General features: G+C 41.5%; 1 protein-coding gene across 4 annotated transcripts in view; it reads right to left on the reverse strand.

Moving 5' to 3' along the window:
• Window positions 1-23,463, reverse strand: part of LOC126169670 (mucin-4-like) — a 555,343-nt gene that overhangs the window by 399,074 nt on the left and 132,806 nt on the right. Inside the window, exon 1 of one of the 4 annotated variants that reach the window (XM_049920664.1) lies at window positions 15,061-15,118. The exons of the other annotated variants lie outside the window; for them this stretch is intronic. The gene's annotated coding sequence lies outside the window, so the exon portion shown is untranslated. Of the gene's footprint in view, window positions 1-15,060; window positions 15,119-23,463 lie in introns of those variants that run through there. 4 annotated transcript variants of the gene reach the window in all.

A 23,463-nucleotide genomic window follows, 5' to 3' on the forward strand; every position in this document is an offset into this window, starting at 1 on the left:
TGACACATCTGAAATGTAACGTCCACAGTTCAAAGTGCCGCCAATGCGAACAAGAGGTGACCGAGACGTGTGACCAATGGCACCCCATACCATCACGCCAGTATGGCGATGACGAATACACGCTTCCAATGTGCGTTCACCGCGATGTCGCCAAACACGGATGCGACCATCATGATGCTGTATACAGAACCTACATTCATCCGAAAAAATGACGTTTCGCCATTCGTGCACCCAGGTCCGTCGTTGAGTACACCATCGCAGGCGCTCCTGTCTGTGATGCAGCATCATGGGCAACCGCAGCCATGGTCTCCGAGCTAATAGTCCATGCTGCTGCAAACGTCGTCGAACTGTTCGTGCAAATGGTTGTTGTTTTGCAAACGTCCCCATATCTTGACTCAGGGATCGAGACGTGGCTGCACGATCCGTTACAGCCGTGCGGATAAGATGCCTGTCATCTCGACTGCTAGTGATACGAGGCCGTTGGGATGCAGCAGGGCGTTCCGTATTACCCTCCTGAACCCACCGATTCCATATTCTGCTAACAGTCATTGGATCTCGTTGAGGAAATTTTTTTTTTTTGCGCTATATCTGCATAGTTTCCTTTATTTTCATTACAAATGCCTGTGTTTCACGTTACACATTTACATTTTTCGAACAAAACCTGAATTAAACATTGAAAATTTCAATTTTGCTAAATGCTATTTGTTTTTAAGCAACAGACATGAGGATAATTATGTAGAAGAAAAACATCCCTTAGGTTACCTGGCCCTTTATAAATGGTTCAAATGGCTATGAGCACTATGGGACTTAACATCTGAGGTCATCAGTCCCCTAGAACTTAGAACTACTTAAACTTAACTAACCTAAGGACATCACACACATCCATGCCCGAGGCAGGACTCGAAACTTCGACCGTAGCGGTCGCGCGGTTCCAGACTGAAGCGCCTAGAACCGCTCGGCCACTTCGGCCGGCTGATTAACAGATCTTCAAGTACCTCTGGGAAAAGAAAGTAATAACAAATAGATCATAGAACTTAATAAATCTTTAGAAAGACACACACAAAAGCAGAAGAATCAGCACAAAAAGATATTTTTCAGAAGGGAAATGTTAAACTTAGAAGGATTCCTAGGCAAAAGTAGTAAGAGAACTGTGTAAAGAGGTCTGAAAAAATGAAAAAAAGGGACATGGTGAACAGATGAGAGAATGTTGGAGGAAAAGAAAAGAGCAAATGACAAGGAACTCAAATTGTAACGTGATATCTACTCGGGATTACGGATGGAAGACAAGTTTCCGTGACTCAGCGGTAAGTGCCAGAAAACAAATCGAAAGGTCTAGGATATCCGATAGGTCCTAGGATTTATTTTGATCACTTATCGCTGTCTTCATCTCTGGGTTGTTAACGTGAATAATCCAAGCAGCACAGTGGATTGCAGTCCGTGTTAAGCTGTAGGATCACGAATAACTGTACGGGTTAGTTTACTCAAAGGTCAGAGAAAGAAAAGGTCATACCATCTCCATTAGCACCGTGCTCAGTAAACCACTGTGGTGTTCAAGACAACAGACGGTTTCTTTTTTGTAAGAAAATAATAATAATGCTTCGTAATCTTGAAATGCAGGGACTCCTTTTGTTCTACTATTGAGAAATATAACTCGTATGCCGAGTGCCAATGACAAGAAAATTTATTACTGCGAAGCTATGTAAATACACGATTTAATTCTATCCATATTCGTTGCAGAGGACTTGTCTGACTGAATACGCGACTGAGTGACAGAAATCGCAGTCGCACTTAAAGAATCACCTTTTTCTACAGCAAAAGTTTCAGGCTAGTGGTCGACAAACCGCGTCTCGCAAGCCACGTGCGATTCTTTGGCCCACTGACTGTCGCTCTTCCAAAAGATACTGGCGCGCGCGCACATTGCGACTGAAACTTAGTGGTCCATGCGCAGAAGTAGGTTATCGACCTAAGAGAGTCGATTTTAAAGAAATGGCGTTAGACGGGGTTGTAGGGGAAATTGACATTTTCTCTCGCAACTCGGGCCGCGTATACTCGCTGCCACCTGTACCGATTTTGTTGGTTGTGTCAGTGTCTTGGAAAGTGGGGATGAATAATGCTTGGAAGTCAGAGGCGTGCTAAAGTTCATGCTTGAAGCAGTGCAAAGAAATGGCAGTTGAAATTGTGGAACTATTTCTCGTTAAGTATGCAAGGAGCGTGCTATCGGTCGAAATAAGACGACAGAGTTCGCTTTTCTTTTTGTATTCGGATCTAGGTATTCATGTGCGCAATCCTTTTCATGCATGAACCTTTTCAATAGTAAACGGAAAAGTTACGTTACTGATGAGAACCTGGAATCGTGTCTAAAAACAACATCAAATGTGACTTATTGAAACTATTCAAGAAGATGACATTGTTGACATTAGTGTTTGTCTTTGTCATGATTTAATTTTACGGATACCTTACAATTTAATTTTATCAATAAAAATGTAGTTACGAAGTATGACATCGACTTTCATGCAGCATATCTGCAGTTTAACTAACACTTAAAACATAGAGTTTATTTCGTTGATAAAATAAGGAGTGTTGTAGAATGAAAGAAGATGTAGTGTCGAGTATCGAGAAAGGTATGTTGAGATGGTGTGGACATATACAGACGATGGACTAAGGGAGATAGACGAAAAAAGTATGTAAGATGAGAGTGGATGGGAGAAAGTTGGAAGGGGTCTACCTCAGCGAACACACCACAGTCAGACTGAGAACGTTTTTAGCAAATGTCTGCAGAGGGGTAACTTAATGAAGTTAAGAAAAATGCACCTAAGTATATATTTCAAGTTTTAAAAAAATTGGCTCTCCAAAAAAATTTCAGTCTTTTTAATGATGACATTTGGCTACGTTGGCTAATGAGCTAGCTGACCAGTGTAATAGGCGAAGCCTATCTTCCACGGTCAACACCCATTGCTACACTACATTAACGTATCGTCAACTGATTTTTCCTTTGTTCTTTAGCTAATTTTACATTATACAATTTTATTCGTTGTAGTCTGTCAGTGCTCTGTCAAATTCTTATCACAGTATCGTGTCTCCCATCTCGTCTTCACTGACGGTCTCTTCCATTTCTATTATGTTGCCCTCAAGTACATCTCCCTTGCATAGTCAACCTGTACACTCTTTCCACCTTTCAGCTTTCCCTTCTTTGCTTCCCGATGGTTATTCCCAGGTATTTTACAGTAGTTTGTACTTGCAGTCATTTGCCGCAATGGCGCAATCGAACAATACTGGATCTCTGCGCCTGTCGTTCTTTAAACAATACTACAGCCTGGCGCAACGGAATATTGTAAGAAATGGCTGCAGGAAACATAAATGCACTTCCTGACATATAATAACTGTGTGGCACACCGCTACATCCGAAACGTTACTTATGCCTTTTGACAGCAACGTCCTACCATCACACTTGAATTTCATTTCTGATAATATTTCTTATAACCAGTGCTATTATATCGAAACCTAATCATAATGTAATACAATCGTATATATAAATACATTTCAAACAACAGTTTATACTGTGATTCTCACAGGCTGATTTCCAAGTCAATTTTAGACATCTTTAAGAGATAGTACACCTTCCAGTTGTCTGACAGTAGCTATTTCCTTGAAGCTGGTATGAATGTGAACTATACGTTTTCAATATTTAAAAAAAAAAATGTCGAAACATAAGAACACTAACAATAATACTTTTCAAATCATTGATTTCATATTTCTGATATATTTTCTATCGATCGGTATGCTGTATTGAGGAATATGTCTCATCTCACCCTTTGATTCTGAACAACGATCTGGGACCGGACACTGTTCAGTGAATGGCTACGTGCAAAAGTGTGGCTGAATTCTGTCGTTCCTCATTATTTCAGCTATGGTTTCCCACTGTAGACAACTGCGGAGCCGATTAATGGACTTGCACGTTACCGTTGTGCAGATTGAAAACAATAAAATGATTATCAGGGAAGTATGAAAAAAAACTTACAATAATGATGGAGGAGTAAGACAATGTTTCAGGAAAATGCCTTTCGAACATAAGTAAACGTAGGAAACAGAATTAAACGAGTTACTGAGTATAAGCTAAACAATACCTACGACGATGCTGCAAAGGTTGATATAAGTTTTGCGAATAGTTGAGAAGACCTAAGACAGACGGTAAAATGCAGAAAGCATACCAGTCTGCAAGTCTTCGGCACATCTGCCACAATTATTAATACATTTAAAGGTTATTCATGAGTTGGTATTATTCTGTATCTAAATTACTCTCCAAAGTTTTTGTGAGATAATAAATGTGCACTGTGTTGGAAACGTTATCTTCGCTTTTTGATTGCAACGCTCTACCATTCTGAAAGCAATCTCCATCACATTTTTCTGATGGAGTGACCCATTAACCCGGAACTTTTTGTAAATTTTATCCTAGACGGATGATGACTGCGGTAATGATGATGATTCTGAGCACGATATTTTTAAATTTTAGCTACGTCTACAGTTATATAGTATTAAGAGATCGTAGCATTGTAAGTTATTTTCTTCTTCAAGGAGGCTGATCAGTGTTCCACGGAAAAAAGTGTCTCGAAAGAAGCCGAGGAAAGCCGTGTGGGCCCACGTGGAAGTGACAAAGGCTTCACGGTGGAGAAAGTGACAGCCACGCCAAGAAACAAAGAGCTTACGTAACGAGATTAATGTTACAATCTTGTTGCAGTGAGCAGCTAGCAAAATATGAACTGTCTACGAAGATACTAGGAACTGCGTTATATCTTTAACTGAAAAGTGATGGAAGTTGCTAGAACTACTGATGTGCGTCAGTAGCAGTACTGATATTACGACGGCCTGCTGAAAAGTTATGCCTCCGAATTTTTTATTCTCTTCTCAATACTGGCTGAGGTATCACATGTCATGCATATTACTCAGCTGACTTTCCCGTGCGCTCGCTTACGCAAGTTTGCCACTAGAGAGTAGTATGTAACTTAGCGATGTATAAAGCAACTATGTCATTCTGTGAGAAAGTAAAAGTACGAAAATCGAAGAGTTCGTCCACACATGGAACAGAGTCAGCGTGAGAATGGAGAACCACCATGAGTGCTACGACTCTGTCGTTGCATGAGAAACTAGAAGTACGAATTCAAAGAGTTCGTCGACACATGGAGCACCATCGCCTTCAGCGTGAGAATGCCTGACCAGCACGAGCGATGCGACAGCCGCAACAATCCAAAAGCCCTGCTTCCACAGTCATCGATCATCCTGCATACAGTTGGCCCCATCCGATTTTCATCTGTTTCCAAACCTTAAAGAATACCTTCGAGGATTTCACTTTGGTAGTGATGAAACGGTATAAACAAATGCGAGGTTATGGCTCCGTCAACAAAGCAAACAGTGACGTATCAACAAACTGGTCTCTCGTTGGAAGAAATCTATTCGTTGGCAGGGTGACTGTTGAGAAATAAATGTGTACGAGAGGCAATGTATTATAGAAACGTGACTTCTTGAGGAGACATTACGTCGTAGTGACATCGTTTCAGTGAAATACAAACGACGTACAACGCTGTTTCCTTTGGTTGCGTGACAGTAGTACGTAGTTAAAATTATACAATCTCTAAAAACAAAACAAAAAAAGAGCTGCAATTTTTAAATATAAATTTGACGCAGAATATGGACACGACTACCAACGTTTAATATTTAGAAGAAAACGGTTCTTTTGTAAGTAATTCAGTATGTTTTGTAAGTAATTGTAAGTAATTGTAAGTAATTGACTAAAACCAGAGGCAAATGACCACTCACTACAGGCCAGCGATGTTTACACGTCCACGCATAATGATCAGGACAGTAGGTAAGAGAAGTTATACAAAAAGGTATCGACTATCGTTCTTCCGGAAAGGAATAACGGTAAATAATTCTAGCACAATATCTACTCTGTTTCACAGTCCATAAAATATCTTCGGTCCATAAAATGTCTTCGGAGTACAAAAGTAGACTTAATGGTAAGAAATGGTAAGAAATTCCAACTGCAGCACATAAAAGCTTCCAATCGATACTGCCTCGAAAAATCGTTAACTGGACCATTCCAAGTGAAATGAAAAGCATCTTTAAGAACACGATGAAAATGGTGATAACTTATAAATACAGCTCTTTCACACTAACACATCTGTGAGGACAGAAAAGAATAAATTAGCTTCGTTTAATTGAACCTTGAAATCGTTAGAAACGTTGACTTTTTCATATTGCTCCACACTTTTTTGGTCACATAACGGGAGTTTAATCTCTGATGATGTCTATGTATGCCACAAAACGTCAAATTTCGCCCTCTCCTGGATACGATATCGTTAGATAACGATCGTCCAAATTTCGTATGTCCCTTCATAAATGTCAAAATCAGATATTTCATAAGTCGGAGTGCAAGGGCGTGTATCTCCAACAAGACAGTCTCGAATAAAATAGTGCGTCGCCCATACCGACGTCCTGGTTGATTATTACTAGCTTATTTTTAAGTAGAAGTTAAAGCGAACTATGAGTAGTTAAGTTTTTGCGGGCTCTTGCATGACATACTGCTACAGATAACCTAGTAACTCAGTCTGTTGCGGTGTATGCTTCCTAATAGCAAGCTGGACGTTCCTAGTCCCTATTGAACAGAGCATGTTTTTTTCAGGCATTTACCGAGCATTTTACTTCCACCAATGTCGTACATATATGACACATACTAAGAAGTACTGGTGTTCACATTAAAGTTCCAAATAGCTTAGTGTCCAGGTTTTCAGGTTTGAGTAGGACATAATCCTACCACTTTCACTCGACCCATATCTTCGTTTTTCATGTAAAACGCAGATAGACAATTATTTAATCTGAATACTTCCGGTAATGACAGAGTTTTGTTTCATGGTTGCAATAAAGTACCCAATAGCTGAGAAGTTTCTCTGAGGCGCAAGCTATGTAATAACAAATTTACGTTAGCGCTTAAAAAGACTAATTTCGAAAGCAGATCGTAAACGGCATTTTCATCTATGATGTTTATCTTGCCTACTGCAGTTTCCTTATAACATCTATTCCAACATCCCAATTCCACCCACAAAGACTTCTGAAGCACACTACGGACATTGGCTGGTAAAAGAGATGTTGAAGTTGACATCTATAGGTGAAGTGATTCCACAGGAGTGGATAAATTCACAGATCCGAATGTTTTGGTTGGGTCCTATCATCCTTATCAGCAATATAAACTCAGCTCTCACTCTGAAGAAAGGGTGTAATATGTGGAACATCATATAGGATATACTGTCGAAAGTGTGAAGGAACAAAATAGGATTCTGATGAAAGTAAGATGGGAAGTTCTTACGATGTCCCTATCTCTGCTTACTAATGCTATAGCATGATCTACCTGACTTCAGTACTAAAACCGCAGTGTACATTGCGTCAATCGTTGGAGGCGATCTGACGCAACATCATCACTATGTGACTTTCAATGTTGTACAAAGCATGTACATCTAATAGTGTTATAAGGTGCGTCCAAATGTTGCAGTAGTGTCACCTTCAGTGACGATGTTCGTTTTTGTAACTTTCAGATCCGATGATGACATCGTAGATCTGTCGGAACCGTTAGTAGTAATAAAAAAGAATTACTAGCGGTCTTGACAAACTTCAGTCTTGAAGAACAATAAAATAATTTTTTATCGTCCTGTAAACAATCGTTGGAAAGAAAATATTGATTTGCTTTAGCTGGTTGGCGCCATCAGTGTAATAAGGAACGATGGTGTCAGCGGCCTGATGTTAGACTAGAGAATGTTTGTTGGGTCGGCCCGTCGGGAACTTTGTGGCCCGTCTCGCCTACTTTCTATGAGCTGGGTTCACGCGAGGACGTGACGTCAGTTAACGGTGCTCCTTCGACATGCCTAGTTTCGTAATTAACAGCACTGATTTGCATCTGACGGAGCTGTTACAACCAAGAGAGATTGTGCAATTATATAATAATTTTATGTAAAAGTTACAACAGGTATCACAACAGTTTGTCCTTTGGTTAACGAAGCACGCTAACGAATAATTTCTTATCAGTTTTTTTCTAAAATGATAAGGGCACTGTTCATGCATCCTTGCCTGTACACTTATTTTTTTACAACTACGTTAACTACACATTATTATATTTTCTTTACAAAAATATACGAATATATTATTATATTAGCAAAAAAAAAAAGAACTGTCTGGTACACCAAACCAAATAACGAAGGCGGTTACGGCATGTAGTCTTCTAAACTTAGAATCCACAAGACTAGCTCTGACCTGAGGACGTATTTCTTCCCAGACTGTTTCCATGTTCCTTATTAACTATTTCACGATGAGTACTTCCTTATTCTGTTCTATTCCACAATACAGGTCACAAATTTTCTACTCTACCGTTTACTCATTATTGATGAGTTGTTTATAACTAACAGGGTGCACGCCAAAGCAGTCATTATTGGTTTTTACGTGCTCTATATTTGGGGCCATTATTTGCTAGAATGAAAACCTCCTTTCAATTCCATATTTCTGTACACTTCCTAATAAATTGTTTCACAAAATCTTTATTTTAATAGTCTGTATTTAGAATTTTAACAATAACGGCTAGTTCTTCAAAGTATGCGTGGACACCTTGCCCCAAAACAACACTACCTCCTCCACGTTTCACTGTGTGCACAATTTCTTCCGTTTCCCTTCGTTTTGGTGTTTTTGTCAACCAATTGGCGCTAATCAGAACCAAATACAGTATATTTGATTTCCCGGCGAAGAGCACATTACTCTATTTTTTATGCAGATTTGGGAGAGTTCCAACCGGAGTTTCCCGCATCTCTCACTCCTGGCTTCTTTTTCGGTGTGCTAATCTTATATCCAGCATCGTCTATTCTTTCTAATGGTATTTTTGTGACACCTCATAAACATTCTTCGGAGGATTTTCCGCAATTCTCCTCGGGACGTAGCGGACATTCCTCGCTGTAAGAGTCTTCGTGGTCCAGTACGAGGCTCGTTGACGATCGACCTTCCTTAAAGTTCTTTGGAATAGCTGGTACTGCACTGCAGTGTCAGGCAACTGCAGTTTGCTTCCTATGTCTGTGTTGCCATAATAAATGTTAAATGTTTAATTATTTCATGTCTGATTCCATGCCTAGAAGACTACAGGTGACAATAGACGCAAATGCAACTATACGAAACGTTACACGAGAGAAAAGCAGGAAAATGCATGTAGCTCGAATACTTTTTTATATGCAGATTTTGTTTCGTCTTCGTCATTTCATTCCGCATTGAAAATAATTTAATTAGGATTGCTACTTACAGCTTACACTAGTAAAGTAATAATTTGAATTTTAAGTTCAAATTAAGAAAAATAAAAGTGGAGAAGCGTGTTCGACCACTGCAGTTTCAAATCACAATAAGAGATTGTTTAAATGCACTAACCTGATGCTCTTAGCAGTTACAGTTCAGACTTCCGTTAATTACACGTACAAATAGCTCCGCAAACAAACCAACAATTGAACAATACAATTTAAATCATTTTGCGGTGCCTGGCGATAACTTGTTTTCTTTGAGAAGTGTAACAATAAAACCACAGAATAATGTACAATATGAAAACTATTGTTGGCATCACGCGTAAGAAAGAAGAACTAGCAATCTGACAGCACATTTAACCGACAATTTGTGGCAGGAGAATCGCTTATTGCTAGTCTTTGACATCATATGAACGTTGTACATGTGACGTCCTTCATATGATGACACAGAATTGTCATAGTTTTACAAGTATTTCCTTTTTTGTCTCTCTATTAAAATAATTCTCATTTACGTTTGTGTTAGACATCTAGACAATTACAACAGTTTTTTAATGTAATACTGCACATTTTCTTTCACGTCATTTAAGGTCAATTTAACAGTTTTAAATGTCAATTTTTGCGTCACCCAAAAGCTCTGTCTATCTCATATTGTTTTATTTGGAGTTATTAAATGACGCTTTCGGTTCATGATTGCCTAAGAAAACGGAAACTGATTAGTGAATAAATAAAAGTTGTTTCAAAACATCATGAAAATATTTCTTTTTTCAATTATTGTCATAATCTGCCATGTAACAATAACTCAAGCTATTCTAAATGTTCTTGAAACATTTAACAGATTGCATCTTAAATTGAAAGTAATCAAGTAGTAGATGTATTATTTCCAAAAACACATGAGAACCCTATCAAAATCTAAAAAACACCTATGAATTATAACAATTTTACATGCGTGAATGTGTGCTGTCTATATTGAAATTTAGAGTTTTTCTTGTTTTGTTATATTGTATGCACATGCCTTGCAGGCTGCCCGCTAACTGTGAAACAAGTATGTAAATATGTGCAAATCAGACACGTATTTCAATTCCACATTTTGAAAACAATCATCACTGCAAAGTAAGCTAACTGATGAAAATTTCCAAGGATTAGAATTTTTATTAGAATGAAATTACGGGCGCCAACCTATTCATACAGTCTGTTCACATCAGATAGAGGTAATTTTAGTTTGTACACAGCAGTTTCCAGAAACTGTCACACACGAAACATATGCCTACTGATGCTGTCAAAATAAATTGATCTTCGGCTCTTTCTGTAAATGAGGATGCAGCATATCTTATATTAAAAATTCCAGAAAATTTTAGTAAATACATTTGAGTGTAATGACTATGCCATGACTATTGGGAATACTGCGGCAAGTGTTCAGAACCAACTAAAATGACACGGACGACGACCTTGGCCGGCCACTCATTCGGTTCTTATTTTGTGGGGGGAATGACCTTTTATTTTAAGATGACATGTTAAAGTATTCGATTCAGGTAACGAGGTCACTGATCGGAGGTGTGCTCCCATAGATGCTGGTATGCAATGAAAATTGTGGAATATAAAACATCCTGAGAAACGTCCGCATTTCTGATAAAGACAGTAAATGGGAAACATACTAGGTTTTGAAATTATCTGCGTAAATGTGCTGCATCTCTGAGCAGCACTTACAGACTTATTTCATGACTGCAGTTATTTATGCAATAACATTAGTATTAATACGATGGCGTTCCATATGTTAAGCGTTCTCAACTACTGTAACCTAGGGAAACAACAGTATTGTATTACAGATATTTCTAACAGCGTAAAATTGCTAGTATATTTAGCTGACAATTTAAAAAAACCTACTGTGCGTGATGAAAATGATCGTGTAATTAGAGGGACATGTTGCATAATTAGCTGGCGAAGAAAGTCCGTATTACACGACAGAATTATTGATATGCGACCACATAGAGAACAATGCTATTGATAGAATCCATGTGTCTCTTTCTCAAGTAATCCAACGAAATTGCTTCAGTTCTGTGTTACTGTGGCAGAGAAGTAACAAATATAAGTCGGGTCCATGACGGCAACCAAAAAAGTGTTCACCAGATAGTTAACTACAAAATATTTCTTTTCTCGTCGAAAATGTAGGAGAATAAGGTGTTACTGGGAAAGACAGATTCGTGTATTAGTTTTCAATAGCATACAGTAGATTGATTAAGTACTATAGCAACTTAAACTTCTAAAAAGTTTTGGATAAAACGGTTCATACAAATTTGCTTAAACCATTACGCTTCATAGTTTCTTCGGTTAGTAACCTTTTCTTTTACCCTACGCCCACCACTCAAAAGCAATACCTTGTGTGAAATATTTACGCGAAGATCACACCACTCCATATCATGTACCAACAACAAGTCTCTACATTCTCCTTTTGCATTATTTTTCCTGCATTAAAAAATCACTTGTCAGTTATTGCCCTTAAATGCGAACAGCGTAAATGGTTGGGTGTAGAATCTCTTTAATTATTGTTTAAATCTAAACGCGGACTCTTAAATTGGAGGGACATGAGACTCATAATGGATTTTGGGCTACCACTGCTATGGAATTTTGAAGATAAAATAGCTTTTTATGTCTGAATGTTGTGGTAATGGTTTCCTGTTGTGCCCTAAAATAAGTAGCATACTTGTGACAGAGTACATGTTGTTATATATGATGTAAGCGCTATTTAATGCCGTCTTTTATTAATTTTCTTAGGAAATTCGGGTAGTTTAAGTAAGTTTTTAGCAAATAATTAATTTTTCTTTTAAAGAAACTAGCAGGTATGAGAGATCAGTATTTTTCATTTCTTTCTCTTCAGTGAATTTTATGTTATGTTTTCCGTTTCACAAGTGTTTTCTACGAAAGTGTACGTTTGTGAATAGCGAATTCACTAGATTTAATTGTAGGTAAAAGTATCGCTCGCCGACGATATGTTTCTTTTCAGTTATTTATTTACGATATATGAGCATCAGGTAGAAAATCAGTTACCTTTGATTACTGATCAAGAGACGGAAATGGATGTACATAGGACCAGTATTAATATTAACAACAAAGAATCGTTTAAAGCTTAGAGCTGAATATTTCAGTATGTTAAGTAAGACAAGGTTAATGATTTTACCGTTACATCTCATAATTTTTATGCAAAATGGCTGCCTTTCACCTTCATGCTGTCACACAGTACTTAAGGAGCAGCACTTATGTTGTTTTATCTTCGGTTAAATCAAAAGAAGTGTGTGCTCGGGTTAGAATCTCAAACAAAAAGAGCTGTCACAGTATTCTTTATGCAGTATACCTGACTCTGGTTCTCCATCCTACAATGTTAGTAAAGCGACATGGCGAAGTGCTTGAGAAAATAGTCATATTCTGAACAGTGGAATAAAATTCCGACCAGGTCAACATGGAATAGGTTTTCCGCTGTTGTTCTAAATTAAGGCGGACACTAGGCGATTCCATTAACAACATGGCGCCGGCAGCTTACGTGTTTTCCTTATGCCAGACAGGAAGCTAAGGAAGAAGGAAAAAATTAGGGAAATAAGATGTAAAGCGTCGAAACACATAGCTTAGTGCTTGTAGAGTGAGTGGCAAAAACATTTTGTAATGAATGAGTTCTTCTGACAGAATAGATGGCCGAATGGACGGTGCTGATGACCTTTCTTGGTGAATAAGATATGCGGAATTTTCCAACGTAACAGGGAACGTTCGAGATGTTCCTAGGACTTAGTAAGGTAGACCATAAGTCACAATTCAGTTCCGAACTTACTAGTTACACCATGTGTAAATCTTTCTCCAACTATCCCTATCCGACTAAATCCTGTGACCAGAGATGAAGGTGGTAATTGCTTATCAAACAGACTGTTGAGGATATTGTCGCACATGGTGGACTTCATCTGCACTACAAGCCAGCCACCCCCGTTGTTTCTGCAAAATGATACAGACCTCAACTCTTGAAAACCAATGCTACTGCATCCACCTTAATGCGTTGTCAACGAGGACAGTCCTGGAAGTCTTCGCTGACGAATAATACCTTGTGTATAGTTCAAGGTCTTGTAGAGAACGAGTAAAATGTGCAGTAGACCTCGGAACATCCAAGATACTCATGTACTATCATTTGTGATGGTACACATGTGTTACAGCCAGGTTTCAAGTGAGAAGGATTTGACGAATAACGACCTTAGCACTCACTGTAGGCTAACTCATTTGTTCCTGATATAATTACCACGATTTATGAAAATCCAGGCATCTTTATTATTAATAGCCTTCCATAGAAGACGATACCGAAACCCTTAATTGATCAAGAGTGGATGTAAAATTTGACACATTTGGAGAGATGTTTCAAATATGAGGTAGATTTCGAAATAGACATACAGTCTGTTAAGTAAGATTGTAGTCGAGTTAATCAGTAGAAAAATACATTTGACAAGATATACATACGTTATATATGCACATAAGATAACTGCAGTTACATTTAATAATACGTACAGTCACCCACAGCGTCGCTAATTGCTTGGCAACTCCGATGTATGCTTGAAACCAAGTTTTCCGCGTATTCATGTGGAAGAAACTTCCAGATGTGTCGAATCAGGTTGACAGCTGTTAAGAGTGAATTTTCCTTGCGCTTGACGCAACGTTAAGAATTATTTTTCCGAAAAAGGGTTAATAATGTAATTTTTTCCATTTTTCGGGTCACCTTACCGACTGAGCCACTTTCTTCAAACTCATCCGCGTTTTTAACCAATTTACATGATGTTGTCCACTTTTGTATAAATGACATCGATTTCCCTGCAGGCCGGCCGGTGTGGCCGTGCGGTTCTAGGCACTTCAGTCTGGATCCGCGTGACCGCTACGGTCGCAGGTTCGAATCCTGCCTCGGGCATGGATGTGTGTGATGTCCTTAGGTTAGTTAGGTTTAAGTAGTTCTAAGTTCTAGGGGACTGATGAGCACAGATGTTAAGTCCCATAGTGCTCAGAGCCATTTGAACCATTTTTGATTTCCCTGCATATTTAGACGCCGTAGTCTCGAGTCTTTGTAGTGGCTGCATAGAAACACAGCCTCAAAACGCGACTCGTAAGCTGCATTCATGTTTCTTCTCGTGTATCTCAGTCAAGAATTCAAAGGAAACTGATGCTTACGGACGTTGCATGAAGGACAAATGTTCTCTGTATTGGGCTGTGAAAGAAATAAGGCGGTATCTTTTACCATCTGTATGTAACGCCGGCCACGTTCTTACTTAACAGACTGTGTGTGTCCTATCATCTAAGAGTACGCCAAGTGAAAGCTCCACTGTCTAGTGGCGCAGATGGCTTCAGTCCTGTTACCAGGAGGGAGGATCCATTGAATGTTGAGCACGATCCTCGTATGGGCCACCCTTGTCTTTTCTCCACAGTAATATTGTCAGCCCTCACGAACACAAACTCCGCCGACGTCCTTTCACTGCTTTCGACCAAGACGATGCCGGGGTCCAGAGAGTACCTGTGTTCTTACAGAATTGTGGAGAGTGAGGCAGAGCTCTAAATCGCAGGTCACGTGGGTTCTGCCTTCCTTTGCCACGTGTCTGGAGCCCCAAATTCGTCTGCGTCTCGTTACCATTGCGGGGGTGGTTACGGAGGCCGTCTCCTCGCGTGCGGTGTTAGTGGGGGACGCGGGGGTGCTCCCTGGTGGTGGTTAGTAGCGGCCGGGGCCGGGACACAGTACCTGCGTAGCTCGGTGGGCGGCGGGGCGGCGCTGGTGTCGCGTGCAGGGCGCCGGTGCCCGTCCGCGGCAGACTGCCTCCTCCCGCGGCAGCGGCGCGTCGCGTCGCGGCCGGCGCCCCACCACGCTGCTAGCATTTACTGACCTACCGCTCGCCTCCCCCACCTCCCGCCGAGCCGCCGGCCAAGACTTCATCGGCCGAGTCGCGTGCCGCCCGCGCGCCGGCTTGACACCTCGTCACCACGCGACGGATGCCGGCCTCCGCTTTTTACGCGGCTCGGCGCGCAACGGTCGGGCTCGCTCGGATTGGCCGAGCCTCGGTGACTTACGCTTCTCCCAGGGGCTTGGACGCAACGTCTATCTTAAGCCACACACACCGTCACTGTAATCTTCCAAATTCGCTGCGTCCTTAACCCTTTAACATCTAGTGACCAATACACCGAAGGAAAAATGATCATTATACAGTAATGAAATTCCGGGAATACATTGTCTAGGCAACAAATTTAAGTGATTAATGTTCCAAGATCACAGGTTAATGTAAGCGCGACATAAGTCATTGCAAATGTCAAATGATCGAATTACACTACTGACCATTAAAATTGCTACACCAAGAAGAAATGCAGATGATACACGGGTATTCATTGGACAAATATATTATACTAGAACTGACATGTCATTACATTTTCACGCAATTTGAGTGCATGGATCCTGAGAAATCAGCACCCACCGCAATAACGGCCTTAATACGCCTGGGCATTGAGTCAAATACAGCTTGGATGGCGTGTACAGGTACAGCTGACCATGCAGCTTCAACACGATACCACAGTTCACCAAGAATAGTGACTCGCGTATTGTGACGAGCCAGTTGCTCAGCCACCATTGACCAGACTTTTCAATTGGTGAGAGATCTGGAAAATGTGCTGGCCAGGGCAGCAGTCGAACATTTTCTGTATCCAGAAAGGCCCGTACAAGACCTGCCACATGTGGTCGTGCATTATCCTGCTGAAATGTAAGGTTTCGCAGGGATCGAATGAAGGGTAGAGCCACGGGTCGTAACACATCTGACATGTAACGTCCACTGTTCAAAGTGCCGTCAATGCGAACAAGAGGTGACCGAGACGTGTAACAAATGACAACCTATACCATCACGCCGGGTGATACGGCAGTATGGCGATGAAGAATACATGCTTCCAATGTGCGTTCACCGTGATGTTTGCCAAACACTGATGCCACCATCATGATGCTGTAAACAGAACTTGGATTCATCCGCAAAAATGACGTTTTGCCATTCGTGCACCCAGGTTCGTCGTTGAGTCAACGGTAACCGCAGCCGTGGTCTCCGAGCTGATAGTCCATTCTGCTGCAAACGTCGTCGAACTGTTCGTGCAAATGGTTATTGTCTTGCAAACGTCCCCACCTGTTGACTCAGGGTTAGAGACGTGGCTGCACGATCCGTTACAGCCATGCGGATAAGATGCCTGTCATCTCGACTGCTAGTGACACGAGGCCGTTGGGGTCCAGCACGGCGTTCCGTGTTACGCTCCTGAACCCACAGATTCCATATTCTGTTAACAGTCATTGGATCTCGACCTACGCGAGCAGCAATGTCGCGATACGATAAACCGCAATCGCGATAGGCTACAATCCGACCTTTATCAACGTCGGAAACGTGATGGTACGCATTTCTCCACCTTACACGAGGCATCACAACAACGTTTCACCAGGCAACGCCGGTCAACTGTATGTGAAATCGGTTGGAAACTTTCGTCATGTCAGCACGTTGTAGGTATCGCCACCGGCGCCAGCCTTGTGTGAACGCTCTGAAAAGCTAATCATTTGCATATCACAGCATCTTCTTCCTGTCGGTGAAATTTCGCGTCTGTAGTACGTCATCTTCGTGGTGTAGCAATTCTAATGGCCAGGAGTGTATTAACCGGTGTAACCACTACAATGTTGAATGCAAGCATGCAAATGTGCAGGCATTGTGTTGTATAGATGCCGAATGTCAGATTGTGGACTAGATTTTATTTTATTTAGCGTATGGCATTTAAGTACATTGCAGTATTGGATCACGTTATTCTACATTACATAAAATTACATACATTCACGAACAAACATCTAGTCCTTGTATATATTCGACGGATTTTTGGGATTCCACGAGGAATTCTTCAAAGTCCCCACTGAACGCTCTAGCACTGCAATCTTCTCTGATCTGTTGGATGGTCTTAGGCGCACCGCAGTCACATGCTGGCGAAGACAGCAGTCCCCATTTGAAGAGTGAGTCAGCACATCTTCCATGCCTAGTTCTTAATCGGTTTAGAGTTGAGCAGATCTTGCGAGGCTGATCAAACCCAGGAACTGCCTCGGTAATACAAGGCATTAGTGGCAAATTGTTGGGGCATTCTGAAGCCATTCTCTTCTCCAAGAGTTGAAGTCAGACACAGTGAGGCTGTCGAGAGGAGGAAGTGCTGAACGAAGCCTTTTGATAGTCAGATCAGGTATATCGATCTGTACCGGTAGTTCAGGGTTTGCTTCGATCTTGTTGTATTCCCTGACCAAGGCTGCTTCTCGTCGCATTTTTGGGGGTGGTATATGACTCAGGACAGGTAGCCATATGTTAGGGGTAGACCTAACGGTTCCTGAAATAATGCGCATGGTGTTGTTATGTTCGCCATCGATTTTTTTCACAAGACTACTGTTTAGCCATACTGGTGCACAGAGTATACCAGACTCAGTGCAGACGTCCTCAGACTTGTTGCAGTTGATCCCCAGGTGGTACCGCAGAGTTTATGGATGAGATTGTTTCTTGTTCTCACCTTGGCAGCTGCTTTTGTAAGGCGTGATTTAAATGACGATAATCTGTCTAACGTGATACCTATGTACCTTGGCTCCTTGTTGGACTAGAGTTTTATGCTCATTGCACTTTGCAAAAATAGTGACGGTTAATGCTGTTTGTGAATGACGCTGGAGATGCCGTCCGACGATGTCCCATATGGAGACAGATCTGGTGGTCAAGCATGCCAAGACAACAATTCGACACCTTGATGGGTTACAAGAGCGGTACGTCGACGAGCGTTATCCTGTTGGAAAAGACCCCCTGGAATGATGTTCATGAATGTCAGCGCAAAAGGTCGAATCGCCAGAGTGAAGCATAATTTTGCGGTCAGGATGCGTAGAATAACAACTAGAGTTCTCCTGCTGTCATACGAAATCGCACCCCAAACTATGACTCATCGTGGAGGTCCAGTGTGTCTAGCATGTAGATAGGGTGGTTGCAGTCCCAGAACTGATCTTCTTGTAACCAAACACACGGCCATCACTGGCACCGAGTCAAGGCAGAACCAGCTTTCATCAGAAACACAACCTTGCCATCCAGTGGGCTCTCGCTTGACACCACTCAAGTCGCAAACGGCTATCGTTTAGGGTCAGTGGAATGCACGATACAGGGCGTACGACTCAGAGCTGTCCTTGAAGTAACCGATTAGTTACAGTTCGTTATGTCACTGTGGTGCCAACTGCTGCTCAAATTGTCGCTGCAGATGCAGTACGAAGCTCCAAGACCATACGCCGAACATGATGGTCGTCTCTGTCGGTAGTGCCACGCGTCCGTCTAGAGAACGCTCTTCTTGCGACCGTATATTCTCGAGACCACCGCCGCCAGCTATCATGTACCGCGGCTATATTCTTGCCAAGCTTCTCTGCAATATCGCAGAAGGAACATCCGGTTTCTCGTAGCCCTATTACACGACATCGTTCAAACTCAGTGAGGGGTTGATAATGGCGTGTTTGTCGTCTTAAAGGCATTCTTGACGAACATCTACACACAACGTCCAATCTCAAAGATAACTAACGTTCACGCTACAGAATGTATTTGAAGCAAACCTGATTTGTATCCTTATAGTGGCCCTACTAGCGCCACACTTTTGCGACTGCACGAAATTTGAATAGACATCATCTTGAAGATGTAGAAACACGCCCATAAACTTTCGTTTATGTCGCACAACTTCTTCTCGTTGTTGCTACTTTTTCCCGTCAGTTTACATCTACATCTACATTTATACTGCGCAAGGCACCCAACGGTGTGTGGCGGAGGGCACTTTACGTGCCACTGTCATTACCTCCCTTTCCTGTTCCACTCGCGTATGGTTCGCGGGAAGAACGACTGCCAGAAAGCCTCCGTGCGTGCTCGAATCTCTCTAATTTTACATTCGTGATCTCCTCGGGAGGTATAAGTCGGGGGAAGCAATATATTCGATACCTCATCCAGAAACGCACCCTCTCGAAACCTGGCGAGCAAGCTACACCGCGATGCAGAGCGCCTCTCTTGCAGAGTCTGCCACTTGGGTTTGCTGAACATCGCCGTAACGCTGTCACGCTTACCAAATAACCCTGTGACGAAACGCGACGCTCTTCTTTGGATCTTCTCTATCTCCTCTGTCAACCTGACCTGGTACGGATCCCACACTGATGAGCAATACTCAAGTATAGGTCGAACGAGTGTTTTGTAAGCCGCCTCCTTTGTTGACGGACTACATCTCAACCTGGCACCCGCCTTACCAACAATTAATTTCATATGATCATTCCACTTCAGATCGTTCCGTACGCATACTCCCAGATATTTTACAGAAGGAACTGCTACCAGTGTTTGTTCCGCTATCATATAATCATACAATAAAGGATCCTTCTTTCTATGTATTCGCAATACATTACATTTGCCTATGTTAAGGGTCAGTTGCCACTCCCTGCACCAAGTGCCTATCCGCTGCAACTACTTAGCCGATTGTTGTGGCACAGCACGATGATTACCGTACAAGGCCGTCGTACTGAAGGTCGCAGGTTCGAATTCATGTAAGGTATCGAATTGTTCATTTCTAAATCTAATGAAAAGTGCTGGACTATTTTTGTTCAGTTAATTAGTTTAAATGTAATTTTTTGTTTCTTATACTTCGAGCCGTCATTTTCACCACCGTATTAACTTTTTTTATTTGTTCTTATTTTTCTTCCTGTCCTTTTTCCGTTTGGAATCTGCCTATGTTGCCTATAATCTGCAGTCAAGTGTCAACCTGAACTACTCATAGGATGCTAACGCGGCAGCTTATGTAGCCAGTGTGAGGATATTTTCAGGTAACCAATGTTAGCGAGAAATTACAGTTCCCTTTTAGTGCTTAACCCGAATGTTTTCTGTCTTGAGTTTGCTCGTGGGGATTAGCTTTAATCGCCGAGAACAAAGCGATCGCAATTTTAGTTCTGTTGCAGACTGCTGATCGCCGTTTTCTCGGACGCACTGCACATCTCGAGGTTGCGGTTAGCTCGGGACTTTAAATTCGGGGTTACGAAACGCGTCGTCTGCCGCAACTTAGTCCTGATCGCTTAAAATCAGCTATCGATAGAGCGTCTCGCATCTCCAACACACCTCTCGGCGGTCACTTAATGTTGTTACGCGATACACATTTGTAAAGTAGCCAGCAACCGATGTGGCAACACTGTAGCGGCACGTGACGAACGGCAGCTATTAAGTAATTTTAATCGGGCTATAATTGCAATTTTTAGGTAAGGTTCGCTTTTTAGGTGTGTGGCCACAAACCATGTATGGTTTTTTTCTTTTCCTCCACGAATTTCGATGTATACGCCCTCGGTGTAGCGAAGTAACTTGTCACTTAATAAACACAAGTCTTCCAGTCCAGACTGTAGATCAAGCAGTAATCGCCATGACCAGTTCCTTAAAGATTCGAACTCCTTTGTATAAATAAACGCCATTCATTACGAACTATTTATCGCACAGCGACGTAATATTGAACGTGCACTCAATGCTGTGTATGTATACAGCTTGTAAAATGTATTCTGTATAGTGTTAGTAGTAAAGAAGTAATAAATTAAAACGTCGTGCCTGATGTTACAGTTTTACTGCATAAACAGCCAACATGTACTAACCGATAAACTTATTCCTGTTTATTATTTACAGGGTGGTGTCAGCGAGAAGAAGTTTGATGAAGGTTTGAAATTATGTGTAAAATTGGTTGCAAATCGGTAATTGTTCTTAATCGCAAATACTGGATGAATATAATCTATATAATCTGCGCGCATACTCTGTTTATATCTGTAATACTTGACTTACTGTTTGAAACCTTTAACGTAAGACTATAGCTGTTAATGAGTACATTGCGACAGCAGTTTAAACCTTTAAATTCGGTCAATAACTGCATGAAATATTGCAAATAAAATTTCTGCTGCTCCTGAAAACCGTTAGCAGACAGCCTGCAACTGAGATCGTGCCCTTGGTTAACCATTTAGTAATAAGATTAGATTTCCACCAGAGTATGCTGATACTTCATTTTTAGGAATCATACATCGCCGATCCCTCGACGAAAGATGAGTACGTAAAGACTAGAAAGATGCACAGGTTACATCAGTATACAAGAGAGGAAATAGAGATTAGCACTGATTTGTAGTAGGACGTTATAACATACACTGCTTCCAGCATTTTGAAATACCTAGAAGAAAACGATCTATTGGCACAAAATCAGTAAAATTCAGAAAATATCGTTCTTCTACAACCCAACTGGCTCTTTGTTCACACGAAGTAATTAGTGATATCGACAAGGGATCTCAAGCTGGTTTCATGTTTCTAGATTTCCACAAGATTTCTGATACCGTTCCGAATTCTCATCAAATTGCGTGGCCATGGAGTTTCCTATCAGTTGTGCAACTGGATACATGATTCCCTGTAAGAAATGTTACACTTCGTAATAACTGACAGGCATTTCTGTGGTGAATCCGCCCGGAGTGGCCGAGCGGTTAAAGGCGCTACAGTCTGGAACCGCACGACCGCTACGGTCGCAGGTTCGAATCCTGCCTCGGGCATGGATGTGTGTGATGTCCTTAGGTTAGTTAGGTTTAAGTAGTTCTAAGTTCTAGGGGACTTATGACCACAGCAGTTGAGTCCCATAGTGCTCAGAGCCATTTGAACCATTTTGTGGTGAATCCAAAGATATGTAATTTGTGCTGAGTCCAAAGATATGTAATTTGGGATTCCACAAGGCAGTGTTATAGGCCGTCTGCTGTCCTTAACCTACATAAATAATTTATGATACATTGTGAGCAGCCGTCTTGATTGTTGGCACGTAATGCTGTCGTCAACTTCTAGTACAGTTATCGCAATATCGCAAATCGAATATTTGGAGGAAATATACGCATGATGGGAAAAGCGACACTTGACGCTGAACAATAAAAAGAGTGAGGTCCTCGACATGAGTACTAAAGAATTTGGGTTAAATTTCTGTCGCACGATAAATCACACACAAATTTAAAGGATGAATAGTTAATTAAATACCAAGAGATTACAACTACAAACAACCTCAGTTGGAAGCATCACGCAGAACATATTGTGGGGAAGACGCACCGCCGGCCCGAGTGACCGAGCGGTTCTAGGCGCTTCAGTCTGGAACCGCGCGACCGCTACGGTCGCAGGTTCGAATCCTGCCTCGGGCATGGATGTGCGTGATGTCCTTAGGTTAGTTAGGTTTAAGTAGTTCTAAGTTCTAGAGGACTGATGACCTCAGAAGTTAAGTCCCATAGTGCTCAGAGCCATTTGAACCATTTTTGAAGACGCACCAATGGCTGTGTTTTAGTAGCTTATCACTTAAAAGGCCCAACAGCTGCACCGCTGTAGCACTCCCTACACCACTCCTGTTCGTTCTCATTTGGGTTACTGCTCCGCGATATGGGATTCTTATTATGTAGGACTGACGGAGGAGCTCGAAAAAGTTCCAAGATGGGCAGCTCGTTTTGCATTATCGCGTAATAGGGGACGGAGTGTCACGAATATGACAAGCAAGTTGGGGTGGCAATCATTAGCATAAAGCCATTTTTCGTTGCGGCGAGATCTTTCTTTTCACCAAATTTCAATCACCAACTTTCTCCTCCGAATGCCAAAATATTTTGTTGACTACCACCTACTTGAGGAGCAATAATTACGGTAATAAAACAAGGCAGATCTGAGCTCGGACAGATAGCTAATGTGGTCATTTTTACCACGTGCTAGTCGAGAATGGTACTGTAGAGAAATAACCCGAAAGTGTTAGAATTCATTCGGGAAACATCCCTCCAGGCTGACTGTAGCTAAGTCACGTCTTTTTTCTTCAAGGAGTGTTAATCCAACAAGTTTCGCAGGTATCTTTATGTCACAATATGCGATCTTTGAAAACGTAAATGTTGTGCATAGTGAGTGTAGTATTCGTGAAAGAAAGGACAGGGCTCAGCAACTGGACTACTGTTTCTGATGGACGCATCACTATAAAAAGTGACATACGCCTTCAATCCACAAGGCACTGTGTAGAAGGGCAACTCACAGAAAACTGCAAATAAATCTATTTTCAGTCGTTCCTTGTGATTCGATTACCCCCTAAT

Source organism: Schistocerca cancellata, chromosome 1, assembly GCF_023864275.1.
Source record: "Schistocerca cancellata isolate TAMUIC-IGC-003103 chromosome 1, iqSchCanc2.1, whole genome shotgun sequence".
NCBI lineage: Eukaryota > Metazoa > Arthropoda > Insecta > Orthoptera > Acrididae > Schistocerca > Schistocerca cancellata.